Source organism: Tamandua tetradactyla, chromosome 12 (genome assembly GCF_023851605.1).
Source record: "Tamandua tetradactyla isolate mTamTet1 chromosome 12, mTamTet1.pri, whole genome shotgun sequence".
Taxonomy (NCBI): domain Eukaryota; kingdom Metazoa; phylum Chordata; class Mammalia; order Pilosa; family Myrmecophagidae; genus Tamandua; species Tamandua tetradactyla.
The window spans coordinates 52,276,470-52,293,465 of record NC_135338.1 but is presented as its reverse complement, the minus strand read 5'-3'; the positions used below and the strand labels follow the sequence as shown (position 1 = coordinate 52,293,465).

The following is a 16,996-nucleotide window of genomic DNA, read 5'->3' as shown; positions in this document are numbered from 1 at the left end:
CTATAAATTTTCAGAGGTGAGCAAAATTTTTTAATTCATTAGAATGTTAGAACAAGTTAATTGGCTTTAATTGTTTCATTTACCTTCTTGTCTTCTAATTATCCAAATTATAACATATTTTTTCAAGTGTTAAAATGATGTAAAAGTAGAATTTGAAAAGTTTTTCAATAATTTGATCCAAGCCAAACTTTTTTTTCCTTAAGTTACCCAATCACTCCAAGGAAAATAATTTTGATGATGAAAAAAATATGCTGATAATTTTTTATTCTACAAAACTCTTTGTGTTTTATGCTTTATGTAACTAACTTAAATTCTGGAGAAGTATACTTCAGTAAAATTGGAGATATTTTGAGTAGGGGAAGAAAGGGATGAAAACAGGAAAGAAAGACAGACTGAAAAAAGGAAAAACAAGGGATTCCATGTTATTCCATGTCTTTTTATTGATTAACATAGCAAAATTTTACAATTATCCCATCCATCCCTTTTTAACTCACAACCTCAGCATTATGGATTATACCATTAAGATTCTAATATCATTCTTAAGTGTTTCTTATGTGTCTGTATGTATATCTCATGATTTCCACTCTTTCTGTAAAATGGACATCTTAAAACCTACCTCACAGGGTTGTTGTGAGGGTCAAATAAGATACTGTAAGTGAAGACACTGTAAAATCATACAGTGCTGTAAACATAATAAAAAAGAGGTTCTCTGGGGGTGACTTTTAGGCATAATTATAAGTAGATTTAGCTTTGCCATGCTAAGCCTACTTATAATTATGAAATAAGTTTCATAAGAGCAAGCTTCAAAATCTAGAGCTTGGCCTATTAAATTGGGAATCTATAATGCTTGAGAGAATATAAGGAATTTCACAGGTGGGGAAGTTTAATGCTTCTATATTTTTTCTCCACTCCCTCAAGGGACTTTGCAAATATTTTTTATTTTCTGCCCAGAGTATAAATAAATAATGTATCAGGGTAAAATATTATAAAAAGATAGAAAAAAAATGTATCAGCGCATTTCATTAGGCTATACAGAATAACAAAATTTCATTCCCTACTCTATCTTCATGTATTAAAGATGTTTAAATAACTCACCTGACAGCTTAAGTTAGATAATGTGCTACAGAAAATTTAAACTTCAGACAAACTTCTCATCCTTTGGTCTCTCACTTAAGTTGAAGATTTAAAATACAGACAATATCATCCCTTACCCTGTATACGGCTTTACCTTAGTCCTAAGCAGATCAGCTTCATTCATACATCTAACTGAAAACAGATTTCTTTTTCAGCTTAACAGTTGCAGTGTGGAGTAATGCTGATTTTCAGAGCTGAAGAACTCTAACTATGAGTCTTAGGTGTCACACAGGTACCCAAAGTTCCAGGGAAATACCAGATTATTTCAATTTTATTTGAAATATAAATATTTCAGACTTTAGAAATAACAACTAAATCTCAGGAATAAATGTGACTGCTATAAGAGCTTATAGTCTAGGCCCTAGTTTTCTTATAAGCATTTTCTAAATACAACCATACAATATTTGTCCTTTTGTTTCTAGCTTATTTCATTAGACATACTATCCTCAAGTTCGTCCATCTCATTGCACACCTCACAACTTCATTACCATCTGTAGCTGCACAATATCCATCATATATATACACAACAGCTAGCCCTTTTGCTCATCAGTTGATGGACCCTTCAGCCACCTCCACCTAATGGCAATAATGAATAATGCCACCATAAATATCAGTGCACAAATGTCTATTCATGTCCTTACTTTCAGTTTTTCCAAGCATATTCCTAGCAATGGGATTGCATGATCATACAGTGTTCTAGTTTGCTAGCTGCTAGAATGCAATATACCAGAAATGGAATGGCTTTTAAAAGGGAGAATTTAATGAGTTGCAAGTTTACAGTTCTAAGGCTGAGAAAATGTCCCAATTACAACAAGTCTAAAGAAATGTTCAGTCACAGGCATCCAAGGAAAGATACCTTGATTCAAGAAGGCCGATGAAGTTCAGGTTCTCTCTCTCAAGTGAGAAGGCATGTGGCAAACCAGTCAGGGCTTCTCTCTCAGCTGGAATGGCACATGGCGAATGCAGAATCATCTGCTAATTTTCTCTCCTGGCTTCTGGTTTCATGAAGCTCCCCGGGAGATGTTTTCCTTCTTTATCTCCAAAGGTTGCTGGCTCGTGGACTCTCTGCATCTAATGGCTACATCGTTCTGCTCTCTCTGAATCTCTTACTCCAAAATATTTCCCCTTTTATAGGACTCCAATAAACCAATCAAGACCCACCCAAATGGGTGGAGACATGTAGTCACTTAATCCAGTTTAACAACCACTCTTGGCTAAATCACATCATCCATGGAGATGATCTGATTACAGCTTCAAACATACAGTGTTGAATAGATATTATTCTACCTTTATGAAATGACATTTTGATTAAAACATGGCTTTTCTAGGGAGCATACTTCTTTTCAAGCCAGCACATATAGCAACTCTATATTTAGCCCCCTGTGTGTCCACCACCCTGCCTCCAGATGGACTGCATGTTTCTACTTCCCAACCAACACTAAATAGGCATACCTCTCTTTATACATCTTCATAAGCATTTGTGTATTTGTTTGTTTGTTTTTTAATCTGAAGTTCTTATTGAGATATATTCACATACCATATATTCTATCCAAAGTATACAATGTGCACAGTATCTTCACTTGGTTGTGCAATCATCACTCTCAATTTTAGACAATTTTCATTACTCCAAAAGGAAAAATAGCAGATAGATACACACATATGTTTTTAAAAACCTACCCCACACCTTTATCCCCTCTAATTATTTACCCCTGGCATTAGTGTGGTACTTGTAAGATAAAAGTGTTAAATATACTCCATAGCATGCAATAGGTAGTTTTTGCCCTTTGACCACTCTATTATTAACTCTTTGTATGTGTCATGCATTTGTAGTGGTTCATGCAAGAACTTATTTACATACATGACTTTAAACAACCACTTTCAATCAAATTCCCCACAATACACAATCATTTCTTATGACCCAAAGAGTGAGCTACCATCACCTCTATCCATTCCCAAATATTTAAGTTCAACCTCGCTAACAATTCTCGCTAACAATTCTCTACATACACTCCCTCTTCTCTAGCTTCTGTCTTTCTCTAAGTACCCTATATTCTATATTTTAAGACTCTGAGTTTACATTTGCTAGGTTGTTCGTATTAGTAAAATCATATATCTGTCCTTTTGTCTCTGTTTTTTTCACTCAGCATTATGTCCTCATGTTCATCCATGTTGTCGCATGCTTCACTACCTAATTCCTTCTTACTGTGGCATATCCCATCATGTTTTATATCACACTTTGTTTGTCCAATCATCTGTTGGTGGACGCTTAGATTGCTTCCATCTCTTGGCAATTGGAAATAATATCACTGTGAAGATCAATGTGAAAATGACTATACCTGTCACTGCTTTCAGGTCTTCTGGGTATAACCAAGTAGCAAATTGCCAGGTCAAAGGGTAACTTGATATTTAGTTTGCAGGAATTGCCAAACTGTCTTCCACAGTGACTGTACCATTTTATTCCCACCAGCCATGAATAACTGTTCCAATTTTTTCACATCCTTTCCAACATTTGTAGTTTCCTGCTTGTTTAATAGTGGCCATTCTTATAAGTGTGAGGTAACATTTCATTGTGATTTTGATTTTCATATTCCTAAGAGCTAATACTCATCTTTTCATGAGCTTTTTAGCGATTTGTATTTCCTCTTTGGAAAAGTGTTTACTCACATCATTTGCCCATTTTATAACTGGATTGTTTATGCTTTAGTTGTTGAGTTGTATGATTCCTTTATATATACTGGATATCAAATTCTGATCAGATATATAGTTTCCAAAATTCTCTCCCATTGAGTTGGCCACCTCTTCCTCTTTTTGAGAAAGTCCTTCGAAACACAGAAGGGTTCAATCTTGAGGAGTTCCCATTTATCTATTTTTTCTTTCATTGCTTGTGCTTTAGGTAGAAGGTCTAAGAGGTTTCATCCTATCACTAGGTCTTGAAGATGTTTCCCTATATTTTCTTTTAAGAGTTTTATGATACTGGCTTTTCTATTTAAGTCTTTTATCCACTTTGAGTTAATTTTTGTAGAGTGTGAGGTAGGGGTCCTCTTTCATTCCTTTGGATTTGGATATCCAGTTCTCCCAGCCCCATTTATTGAAGATACTATTTTGTCCTAGTACACTGGATTTGGGGGCCTTGTCAAAAATCAATTGCCCATAGATCTGAGGGTATAGTTCCAAACTCTCAATTCTCTTTCATTGGTCAATTTAACTATCTTTGTGCCAATACCATGCTGTTTTGACCACTGTGGTTTTATAATAAGCTTTAAAGTCAAGAAGTGTAAGTCTTCCCACTTCATTCCTTTTTAGGATGTTTTTGGCTATTCGAGGCCCCATTCCCTTCCAAATAAATTTGACAACTAGCTTTTCCAAGTCTTCAAAGTAGGTGTTTGGAATTTTGATTAGTATTACATTGAATCTATAGATCAGTTTGGGTAGAATTGACATCTTAACAACATTTAGCTTTCCTGTTCATGAACACAAGCTATCCTTCTACCTATTTAGGTCTTCTTAGATTTCTTTTGTCAATATTTTGTAGTTTCAGTGTACAAGTCTTTTACATCCTTGCTTAAGTTTATTCCTAGATATTTGATTTTTTAGTTGCTATTATGAATGGAATTTTTTTCTTAATTGCCTCCTCAGTTAGGTCATTGCTAATGCATAGAAATACTACTGATTTTGTGCATTAATTTTATATTCTGCCACTTTGTTGTATTTATTACAGTAGCTTTGTTATAGATTTCCAAGGATTTTCCAAATATATAGGATCATGTCGCCTGAAAATAATGAGTGTTACTTCTTCCTTTTCTATTTAGATGCTTTTTATTTCTTTTTCTTGCCTAACTGCTCTAGCTAGGACTTCTAGTACAATGTTGAATAACAGTGGTAACAGTGGGCCTCCTTGTCTCATTCCTGACCTCAGGGGGAAGGTTTTAAGTCTGGACCATTGACTGCAATGCTAGCTATGGGTTTTTCATATATGTCCTTTATCATATTGGGGAAAGTTTCCTTCTGTTCCTACTTCTTGAAGTGTTTTTATCAGAAAAAGGTGCTGAGTTTTGTCAAATTCCTTTTCAGCATCAATCAAGATGATCATGTGATTTTCCCTTTTGATTTATTGATGTGTTGCATTGCATTGGTTGATTTCTTGTGCTGAATCACCCTTGCATGCCTGGAATAAATCCAATTTCATCATGGTGTACAATTCTTTTAATGTGCTGTGGATTCAATTTGCAAGTGTGTTTTTTTTTTTTTTGAGAATTTTTGCCTCAATATTCATTATGGAGATTAGCCTGTCCTTTTCTTTTCTTGTAATATCCTTATCAAGTTTTGGTATTAAAGTGACATAAGCTTAATGTAATGAGTTAGGTAGTGTTCCCTTTTCTTAAATTTTTTGGAGGAGTTTGAGCAGAAATGGTATTACTTGGTTTTGGAATGTTTGATAAATTCCCCTATGGAGCCATCTGGCCCTAGACTTTTCTTTGTAGGGAGGTTTTTGATGACTGAATGAATCCCTTTATTTGTGTTTGGTTTGCTGAGGTTTTCTATTTCTTCTCTAGTCAGTATAGAGTGCTCACGTGTTTCTAGGAAATTATCCATTTCATCTAACTTGTCTATTTTGTTGGCATACAGTTACTCTTCATATCCTCTTATGATTATTTTATTTCTTAGGGAGGCCTAAGGTCATGGCCCCCTTCTCATTTCTGATTTTGTTTATTTGCAACTTCTCTCTGTTTTACTTTGCCAATCTAGCTAAGAGTTTATCATTCTTCTTGATGTTATCAAAGAACCAACTTCTGGTTTTATTGATTTTTTTTATTGTTTTCTTCTTCTCTAATTCATTTATTTCTGCTTTAATCTTTGTTATTCCTTTCCTTCTACTTGCTTTGGAGTTAGTTAGCTGTTCCATTTCTAGTTTCTTCAGTTGTTCAGTGAAGTCTTTCATTTTAGTTCTTTCTTAGTTGTGAAGTAGGCATTTAGAGCTATAAATTTTTCTCTCAGCACCACCTTCACTGCATCCCATAGATTTTGATATGTTGTATTCTCATTTTCATTCATCTCCAGATATTTACTGATTTTTCTTACAATTTCTTCTTTGACCCACTGACAGTTTAAGACTGTGTCATTTTACCTCCATGCATTTTATTTTTTTATTGTGAAATATATATCCAAAAAAGCAATAAATTTCTAAGTACGTTTTAACAAGTACTTATAGAACAGATTTTTAAGTTTGGTATGGGTTACAGTTCCATGATTTTTTGTTTTTTTTTTCTTCTAGCTGCTCCAAGACACTGGAGACCAACAGAAATATCAATATAATGATTCCACAGTCATACTCATTTCTTAAATCCTATCTTCTCTGTTATACTCCTCCTCTTTAAATAACATATAAGAAATAAAAGCAATGAATTTCAAAGTACATTGCAACAATTAGTTGTAGAACAGATTTCAGAGTTTGGTATGGGTTGCAATGCCACAGTTTTAGGTTTTTATTTCTAGCTACTCTAAGGTCCTGGAGGCTAAAAGAAATACAAGTATGATGATTCAGCACTCATACTCATTTGTTAAGCCGGACCTTCTCTGTATACTTCCCCCAATCACCTTTGATCTTTCTCCCACTCTTTAAGTAGGAGTTAAATAGTTAAATAGTTAACTATTAACTATTTAAATAGGAGTTAAATAGTTGGGCTATTCCCATTTGTGCTGGTTTGGAAGGATGTATGCACCCTAGAAAAACCATGTTTTAATCCTAATCCCATTTTGTAAAAGCAGTCATTTATTCTAATTCCTATTCAGTACTCTATGTTTGAATCTGTAATTAGATTATCTCCCTAGAGATGTGATTCAATCAAGAGAAGTCGTTAAGCTGATTAGGTGGAGACATGTCTCCACCCATTTGGGTGGGTCTTGATTAGTTTACTGGAATCCTATAAAAGAGGAAACATTTTGGAGAAAGCAGGAGATCCAGAAAGAGTGGAGAATGCTGCAGCATCATGAAGCAGAGAGTCCACCAGCCAGTGACGTTTGGAGATGAAGACGGAAAATGCCTCCCAGGGATCTTCATGAAACAGGAAGCCAGGAAAGAAAGCTAGCAGATGATGCTTTGTTCACCATGTGCCCTTCAGCCTAGAGAGAAGCCCTGACTGTGTTCACCATGCACTTTCTCACTTGAGAGAGAAACCCTGAACTTCATTGGCCTTTTTGAACCAAGGTATCTTTCTCTGGATGCCTTTGCTTGGACATTTCTATAGCCTTGTTTTATTTGGGACATTTTCTCAGCCTTAGAACTGTAAACAAGCAAGTTATTAAATTCCCCTTTTTAAAAGCCATTCCATTTCTGGTATATTGAATTCCAGCAGCTAGCAAATTAGAACACCATTCTAACTTTTTCATATTGGAAGGGGCTGTTAATCATGTGGAATAAGGGGATGGAACTAGTTGATGTTCTGAGATGGCTGGGCCCTCTACATTTCAGGACTTAGGTATTCTAGGGACCCATCTGGAGGTTGTAGGTTTTGGAGAGTTACCCTAGTGCATGAAAACCGTGTAGAATCTTATATAATGCCATAGCTATTCTTTAGGATTGGTAGGAATGGTTTCTGTTGTGGGTTGGCAAGTTATGATAGGTAGTAATGTCTAACTGAAGATTGCATAAGAGTGACTTCCAGTATAGACTCTCGACTCTCTTTGAACTTTTTCAGCCACTGATACTTTATTCATTACACTTCTTTTCCCCCTTTTGGTCAGGATGGCATTGTTGATCCCATGATGCCACATCCAAGCTCATCCCTGGGTGTCATCTCACACACTGCCAAGGACACTTTCAACCCTGGATATCATTTCCCAAGTAGAGGAGAGGGCAATGATTTCATCTTCAGAATTGGGCTTAGAGAGAGAGAGGCTACATCCTCCTGATGTGACTCTTAGACATACCTATAGGTAGGCTAAGCTTCTCTGCTATATGCACAAGTTTCACAAGAGCAAACCTCAAGATCAAGAGCTTGGCCTATTGATTTGGATGTCCCTAATGTTTGGCACAGTATCCGGGGTTTCCCTGGTGGTTTTTAACAGTTCCATAATTTTTCTCCCTCAAAGGACTTTTCCAATCCCTTTTGATTATCTGCTTAATATACTCTGGGATGTATCCAGGCATTACATTAAGCTATACAAGATTAAAGGCTCTCATTCTTATTCTGGGCTTCCTGTGTTTGGATTATTTAAATGATCCATCCTGACAAGTTAAGTTAGATTATGTGCTACTGAGAACTTAGGTTCTGTACATAATAAAACTTTCTTCCTTTAGTCTCAAAGAGTAGATGAAGTTCTAAAATACAGGCAATGTCTTCCTTACCCCTGTATTCTGAATTACCTTAATCCTAGCCTAATCAGTTTCATTCTCATTTTATCTCTAAATGCCAGGTTATACATATATAAAACATCTCCTAAAAATCAAGAAATAATAATTACCACTCCAGGCTAAATGTGACTTGCTATAAGAGCTTGCAATCTAGGCCCCAGTTTTCTTATAAGTATTTTCTAAATGAGATCATACAATATTTGCTCTCTTCTTTCTGGCTTAATTTGCCTCACCAAATGTCCCACAGGTTCATTCACGTCATTGCAGGCCTCACAACTTCATTCCTTTTCATAGCAGTACCATATTCAATTATATGCTTATACCAACATTTTCCAGTCTACTCCTCAATCAGTGTATCTTTCAGCCACCTCAATATACTGGGCCTCACGCATAATGTCCAAAGTTAACGGTCCATCAACAGTCTCAATTTTGGATAATTTCATGTTCCCAAGAGAAAGATAGCCAATAAACATACCCTCACCAAATAAAAAGTGTAAATCTCCCCCAATTCTTGTCCCTCCCCCCATTATATACCCCTGGTATTGCTACAATACTGTTGTTTTTTGCTGTTAAGCATAGCCTATAGCATGCAATAGCATTCTCCTCCTATATCGTGAAATTTTACAGTCTATGTACAAGATTCATACCTTTGCAGTGGTTCATGCAAGAACTTATTTATATTTGTAGGGTTAATTGATGGAACACATGAGTCTATACAACCCCTTTCAATCATGTTCACCTTCAATGTGGCAATGTTACTTATAGACCCACTAGTGAAACACCTTCACTTCTGTCTATTCCTTTACAATTGTTTAACATGATTAGCAAACTATTCAGCCATCTCTAGCTTCTGTGTATCTCTAGCTCCCCTGTATTCTGTATTACAAGCCTCTGATTTTACCCTTAGCATGGTTATAAAAGTGGAAAATGCAGTATCTATCCTTTTGTGTCTGATTATTTCAATCAGCATTATGTTCTCAAGACTCATCCATTTAGTCATGTGGTTCAGGACATCACTTTGTCTTACTGCTGCATAATATTCCATCGTATCTTTATATCATATTTTGTTGAGCTACTCATCTGTTGATGGGCATTTGGTTTGTTGGAAACCAAATTTTTGACAATTGTGAATAATGCTGCTATGAACATTGGTGTGCAAATCTCTGCTTTTTCACTGCTTTCAGCTCTTCTGGGTATATACCAAGTTGTGGTATTGCTGGGTCGTAGGGCAACTCGATATTTAGTTTTCTGAGGAACCACCAGACTGTCTTCCACAGCGTTTATACCATTATACATGTCCATCAGCAGTGCATAAGTGTCCCAATTTCTCCACATCCTCTCCAACATTTGTAATTTCCTGTTTGTTTAATAGCAGACATTCTTAGAGGTGTGAGGTGGTATCTCATTGTAGTCTTGATCCGCACTTTCATTATAGTTAATGAGAATGAGCATCTCTTCATTTGCTTTTAGCCACCTGTATTTGCTCTTCAGAAAAATGCCTATTCATACCTTCCATCCACTTTATAATTGCTTGTTCTTTTGTTGTTGAGATGTATGATTTCTTTATGTGTTCAGGTTATCACACATTTATCTGACGTGTGATTTCCAAATATCTTGTCCCATTAAGTTGGCTGCCTCTTCACCTTTTTGACAAAGTCTTTTGAGAATGCAAGAGCATTTGATTTTGAGGAGTTCCCACTTGTCTATTTTTTTCTTTTGTTGCTTGTGCTTTGGGTGTAAAGTTTAGGAAGCTACCTCCTATTTCTAGGTCTTGAAGATTTTTCCCTACATTTTCTTCTAGGGGCTTTATTGTGCTAGTTCTTATATTTAGGTGTTTGACCCAATTTGAGTTAATTTTTGTATAGGGTGTAAGGTAAGGGTACTTGTTCATTCTTCTGGCTATGGATTTCCAATTCTCCCATGCCCATTTAATGAAAAGGCTATTCTGTCCCGGTTCAATAGATTTGGGGGCCTTGTCAAAGATCAGTGTGCCATAGATTTGCTGGTCTATTTCTGTGCTCTTGATTTTACTCCATTGATCAATACTTCTATCTTTGTGCCAGTATCATGCTGTTTTGACCACTGTGGCTTTATAATAACTTTTAAAATAGGGGAATGTTAATTCTCCCATGTCATTCTTTTTTAGGATGTTTTTAGCTATTTGGGGTATCTCCCTCCTAGATGAATTTGGTAACTAGCTTTTCCACATCTTCAAAGTAGGTTGTTGGAATTTTGATCTGCAGATCAATTTGGACTGAGTTGACATGTTAACTACATTTAACCTTCCTATCCATGAGCAGGGAATGACTTTCCACTTTTTAAGATCTTCTTTGATTTCTTTTAACAATGTTATGTAGTTCTCTGTGTACAAGCCTTTTACATCCCTAGTTAAGTTCATTCCTAGATTCATGATTCTTTCAGTTGCTGTTTGGAATGGAAGTTTCCTTAATTTACTCTTCTGTTAAGTCATTGCTTTGTGTATAGAAACATTACTGATTTTTGCACAATAGTTTTATAACTGCCATCTTTTTCTGAATTTGTTTATTAGCTCAAGTAACTTTGTTTTAGATTTCTCAGGGTTTTCCAAGTATAGTATCATTTCATCTGCAAATAATGAAAGTTTTACTTCTTCCTTTCCAATTTGGATGTCTTCTATTTCTTTGTCCTACCTGATTGATCTCACTAGAACTTCCAGTACAATGTTGAATAATAGTGACAGAGGTGCATCTTTGTCTCATTCCTGATCTTAGGGGGAAAGCTTTCAGCCTCTCACCATTGAGTAAAATGCCAGCTATGGGTTTTTTATATGCATATCATGTTGAAGAAGTTATCTTTTTTTCCTATGTTTTGAAGTGCTATTATCAGAAAAGGATGTTGAATTTTGTCTAATGCTTTTTTGGCATCAATCAAGATGATCAGGTGATTTTTCTCTTTCAATTTGTTAACATGCTGTATTACATTACCTGATTTTCTTGTGTTGAACCATCCTTATATTCCAAGTATAAACCCCACTTTGTTGTGGTGTATAATTCTTCTACTGTGCTATTGGATTTGATTTGCTAATATTTTGCTTCCTCTCTTATTTGTTGAGAATTTTTGCATCTATATTGATTAGGGAGATTGGTCTTTAGTTTTCCTTTCTTGTAGTATCTTTACCCAGTTTGGGCATTAAAGTGATGTTAGCTTTGTAAAATTAGTTAGGTAGTCTTCAATTTTCCTCAATTTTTTGGAAAAGTTTGAGCAGGATTGGTGCTAGTTCTTTTTGGAATGTTTGATGAAATTCCCCTGTGAAACTGTCTGACCCTGAGCTTTTCTATGCAGGATGATTTTTGATGACTGTTTGACTCTCTTTACTTGTGATTGGTTTGTTGAGATCTTCTATTTCTTCCTGAGTCAGTGTAGCTTGTTTCTGTTTTTCCAGGAATTTGTCCATTTCATCTAAGTTGTCCAGTTTGTTGGTGTATAGTTGCTCATAGTATCCTTTTATGATTTCTTTTATTTCTTCAGGGTCTGTGGTAACACACCCCTTCTCATTTCTGATTTTTTTTATCTGCACCCTCTCTCTTTTTTTATCAATCAACCTTGCTAACTACCTATTGATTTTATTGATTTTCTCAAAGAACCAAACTTTGGTTTTATTGATTTTTTCTGTTCTTTTGTTCTCCCATTCATTTAACTCTGCTTTAATCTTTGTTATTTCTCTTCTTCTATTTGCTTTGGGCTTAGTTTGTTGTTCTTTCTCACGTTCTTCCAGGTGAGCAGTTAAGTCCTCAATTTTTGCTCTTTCTTCTTTTTTAATATAGGTATTTAGGGTAGTAAATTTCCCTCTCAACACAGCCTTTGATGCATTCCATAAGTTCTGATATGTCCATTCTCATTTTCATTCACCTCCAGATAGCTACTGATTTCTCTAGCAATTTCTTCTTTGACCCACTGGTTGTTTTAGAGTGTGTCATTTAATCTCCATATATTTGTGAAAGTTCTTGCTGTTTGGTGGTTATTGATTTTCAGCTTTACTCTGTTGTGATCAGAGAAAGTGCTTTGAATAATTTCAATGTTTTTTAAATTTATGAAGACCTGTTTTGTGCCCCAGCATATGATCTATCCTGGAGTATGTTCCATTAGTACTAGAGAAAATTGTATATCCTGGTGTTTTGAGGTGTTATAACCTATATATGTCTGTTAGGTCTAATTCATTTATCAAATTGTTTAATTTCTCTGTCCTTGTTGATCCTCTGTCTGGTTGTTCTTTCTATAAAGGAGAGTGGTATATTGAAGTCTCCTATTATTGTTGAAACATCTATCACTCCCTTTGGTTTTGCTGATGTCTGTCTCATGTACTTTGGACGTCCTTTATTGGGAGCATAGACATTTATGATTGTTATTTCTTCTTGGTGAATTGTCCCTTTTACTGATTGATAGTGTCCTTCTTTGTCTCTTATGACGTCTTTACATTTAAAGTCTATTTTGTTTGATATTAGAATAACTACTCCTGCTTTCTTTTGGTTATAGCTTGCATGGAACATTTTTTCCATCCTTTCACTTTCAATCTATTTATATCCTTGTATCTAACATTAGACTCTTGTAAGCATCTTATAGATGGATTGTATTTCTTAATCCATCCTGCCAATCTGTATCTTTTAATTGGTAGGTTTAGTCCATTAACAATAAAAGATATACTGTCAAGGCATTTCTTGAATCCACCATCTTATCCTTTGGATAAATATAAGATCTTTATGTTCTTTTCCCTCTTTCTCTTTTTATCCTTTAGGTTACCCCTACTAGTACTCTTCAATTCTGTGCTCTCTTCCAGACCTTCCTCTCTTATTTTTTTCTCAGCTGGCAGAACTCCCTTTAGTATTTATTGTAGAGCCGGTATCTTAATGACATATTCTCTCAGCCTTTGTTTGTCTGTGAAGGTTTTAATCTCTCCCTCTATTTTGAAGGACATTTTGGCTGGGTACAGAATTATAGGCTGGAACTCTTTCTCTTTCACGTTCTTAAATGTATCATACCATTACCTTCTCACCTCCATAGTGCCAGTTGAATAGTCCAAGTTCAGTCTTATTTGGTTTCCCTTGTATGTAGTAGAGTGTTTTTCTATAGCCACTTTCAGGATTTTCTGCTTCTCTTCCACATTTGACAGACTGATTAGTATGTGTCTTGGCATGGGCCTATTTGGATTTATTCTGTTTGGGATTCATTGAGCCTCTTTGATTTGCATACTTATGCCTTTCATAAAGGTTAGGAAGTTTCCCCCCATTATATCTTCCACTAATCTTCCTAACCCTTTACCCTTCTCTTCTCCTTCTGGGACACCAATGATCCTTTTATTTGTGCATTTTGTTTTGTCCATCATTTCCCTGAGATGCAATTCTAATTTTTCCATCTTTTTTACCATTTGCTCTTTTGTGTGTTCAAAATCAGTTGTCCTGTCCTTTAGTTCACTTATTCTTTCTTCTGTCTCTTCAAATCTGCTGTTGTGTGTCTCTAGTATATTTTTTATTTGGTCTACAGTATCTTTGATCTTTGTGATATCTTCTATTTTTCTGTTTATTCTTTCAAATTCCTCTTTATGGTTTTCTAGTGTCTTCTTAATCTCCTTTGTGTCATTAGCCATCCCACTGATTTTGTGTAGAAAGTTATGAACATCTTTGATTAGTTGTTCTAAATTCTGTATCTTCTCCAGTATTTTAATTTGGTCATTAGACTGGACCATATCTGTCTGCAACTTCATATGGTTAGTGATCTTCTGTTGTCTTTGCAGCATGAAAATATCTTGATAGGAGTACTTTGGATGTTGATTTCCTTAAGTAGTATAAAGCTTTGTATATGTGGGACGAGTATGAGGCAGAATGCGGGGCATGGGGAGGGGCACAAAAATGCGGTGACAGGTTGCAGTGCAGGTATATGCATGGATCAGGGACACTACACTGGTACATCCTAGTCCCCATCTCCCTGTCTGTGCACTACTGAGGGATCCACGCCTCCATCTGGACTGGATGTGTGTTCTAGTTTGCTAGCTGCCAGAATGCAACACACCAGAGACAGATTGGCTTTTAATAAAAAGGGGTTATTTTGTTAGTTCTTCAGAGGAAAGGCAGCTAGCTTTCCACTGAGGTTCTTTCTTACGTGGGAAGACACAGGATGGTCTCTGCTGGCCTTCTCTCCAGGCCCCTGGGTTCCAACAACTTTCCCCGGGGTGACTTCTTCCTGCATCTCCAAAGGCCTGGGCTGAGCTGCGAGTGCTGAGATGAGGAATGCTGAGCTGCTTAGGCTATGGTACGTTGTGCTCTCTCGTTTAAGCACCAGCCAATTAAGTCAAACATCATTCATTGCAGCAGGCATGCCTCCTAGCTGACTGCAGATGTAATCAGCAACAGATGAGGTTCATGTACCATTGGCTCAAGCCCACAGCAACAGAACTAGGTTCCTTCACCTGGCCAAGTTGACAACTGAATCTAACTACTACAATGTGCTAGGCTGTTTGCACTAGCTGGGTGGTCTCTGGTTCTCTGCATTTCAGTTATTCTGTTTTTTCAGCCAGGGTCTCCCTATGTGGTGTAGAAGACTTCCCAGTTCACTTACACCCTGGAATCACTCTCCCAGTCATTTTTCTGTCCCTTCTCTAGCTTTTCTTTGGAGCAGGGGTGAACTTGACCTATTCCCATAAGTCATCCATGTATTTTTTAAAGTTCCCTTTCTTTGGTGGTCATTGATTTCCAGCTCCATTTCATTATGGTCAGTGTGTTGGTTTGAAACTGTTATATACCCCCAGAAAAAGCCAGTTCTTCTAATCTAGGCTTGTGGGTGCAGAGTTACTGTGGGTGGAACCTTTTGATTAAGTTGTTTCTATGGAGATGTGACCCACTCAAATCATGGTAGGTCTTAGTACTTTCCTGGGGTCCTTTAGAAGAGCTCATGGAGAGAGAGTATGCTCAGAAAAACAAATGACCAAGGAGAATCCAGAAGGACCCACAGGAGCTGAGAGCCACTTTAAAACCAACCTAGGAGAGAAGGGCTAACATACATTACCAAGTGCCTACCCATGTAAGAGGAATGCCATATGCCATCGGCCTTTCTTCAGTGATAGTATCCTCTTGTTGACCCCTTGGTTTGGACATTTTTATGGGCCCAGAACTGTAAATTTGTAACCTGATAAATCCCCTTTGAAAAAGCCAACCCATTTCAGGTATATTGCATTCTGGCAGCTTTAGCAAACTCGAACAGAGATATTTCTTTGAATACTTTCATTCTTTTTTTTTTTTTTTTTTTTGTCCCGCAGTATATTACCTGTTCTAGAAAATATTCCATGAGCACTTGAGAAGAATATATATCCTGGTGTTTTAGGGTGCAATGATCTATATATGTCTATTAGGTCTAATTCATTTATCACATTGCTTAGACTCTATATTTCCTTATTGATTCTCTTCCTCATTGTTCTATATAGAAGAGAGTGATATATTGAAGCTTCCAACTATTATTGTAGAAATGTCTATTGTTCCCTTTCGTTTAGACAATGTTTGCCTCATGTTCTTTGGAGGTCCTTGATTGAGTGCATAAATATTTATGATTGCTACTTCTACTTGTGACTTGTCCTTTTTATTAATGTATTTTGCCTTTCCTTGTCTCTTAAGACATCTTTGCATTTAAAGTCTATTTTGTCTGATATTAGTATAGTTATCCCTGATTTCTTTTGGTTGCAAGTTGGGTGGAATATCTTTTTCCATCATTTCACTTTCAACCATTTGTATCCTTGGGTCTAATATGAATCTCCTATTAACAGTAGATAGATAGGTCAAGGTTTAGATTATGGTTCTTAATCCATTCTGCTGATCTGTATTTTTAAATTGGGGAGTTTAATCCACTAATATTCAAAGCTATTTTAATGTTAATGTAAAGGCAGTTCTTGATTCAGCTATCTTACCCTTTGGTTTTTCTTTGTCAGGTTTTTTTCCTCTCTCTTTTTATCCTGTAAGTAACCCTTATTAATACTCTTCAACTCTGTGCCCTTTCCAGATGTCTCTTCTGTCTTTTTTTTTTCAGCTGACAAAACTCCCTTTAGTATTTCTTGTAGGGCAGGTCTCTTCTTAATAAATTATCTCAGAATTTGTTTATCTGTGAAAATTTTAAACTCTCTCTCACCTTTGAAGGACAACTTTGCTGAATAAAGAAAGAATTCTTGGCTGGAAATTTTTCTCTTTCAGAATCTTAAATTGCCATACCACTTCCTTCTTGCCTCCATAGTGCCCAGTGAGTAGTCAAGATTAGTATTATGTGTCTTCCCTTGTATCTGGTACATCCCCTCTTCTTCCAAGGGGAGGACCCCTGGTCTCCCTCAAATCCAGGCACCTGCAGCAGCCTGTTTTAGGGTTGCTGGATAGGCACCACGCACTACAGCAAGTTCACTATTTGTGGATAAGACAAGTCTTCAGGTTCCTGGGTTCCCACACAGGCACTCCCAGCTGTGGGACTGAAAGATGACTCCCCAGGTGGTTGCAGAAGTGGGAA

General features: G+C 36.4%; 1 protein-coding gene across 12 annotated transcripts in view; it reads left to right on the top strand.

Annotated features, from left to right (window-relative positions):
* The window catches only part of CATSPERB (catsper channel auxiliary subunit beta), a 236,133-nt gene that overhangs the window by 207,186 nt on the left and 11,951 nt on the right, over window positions 1–16,996 (top strand). The window lies entirely within an intron of this gene.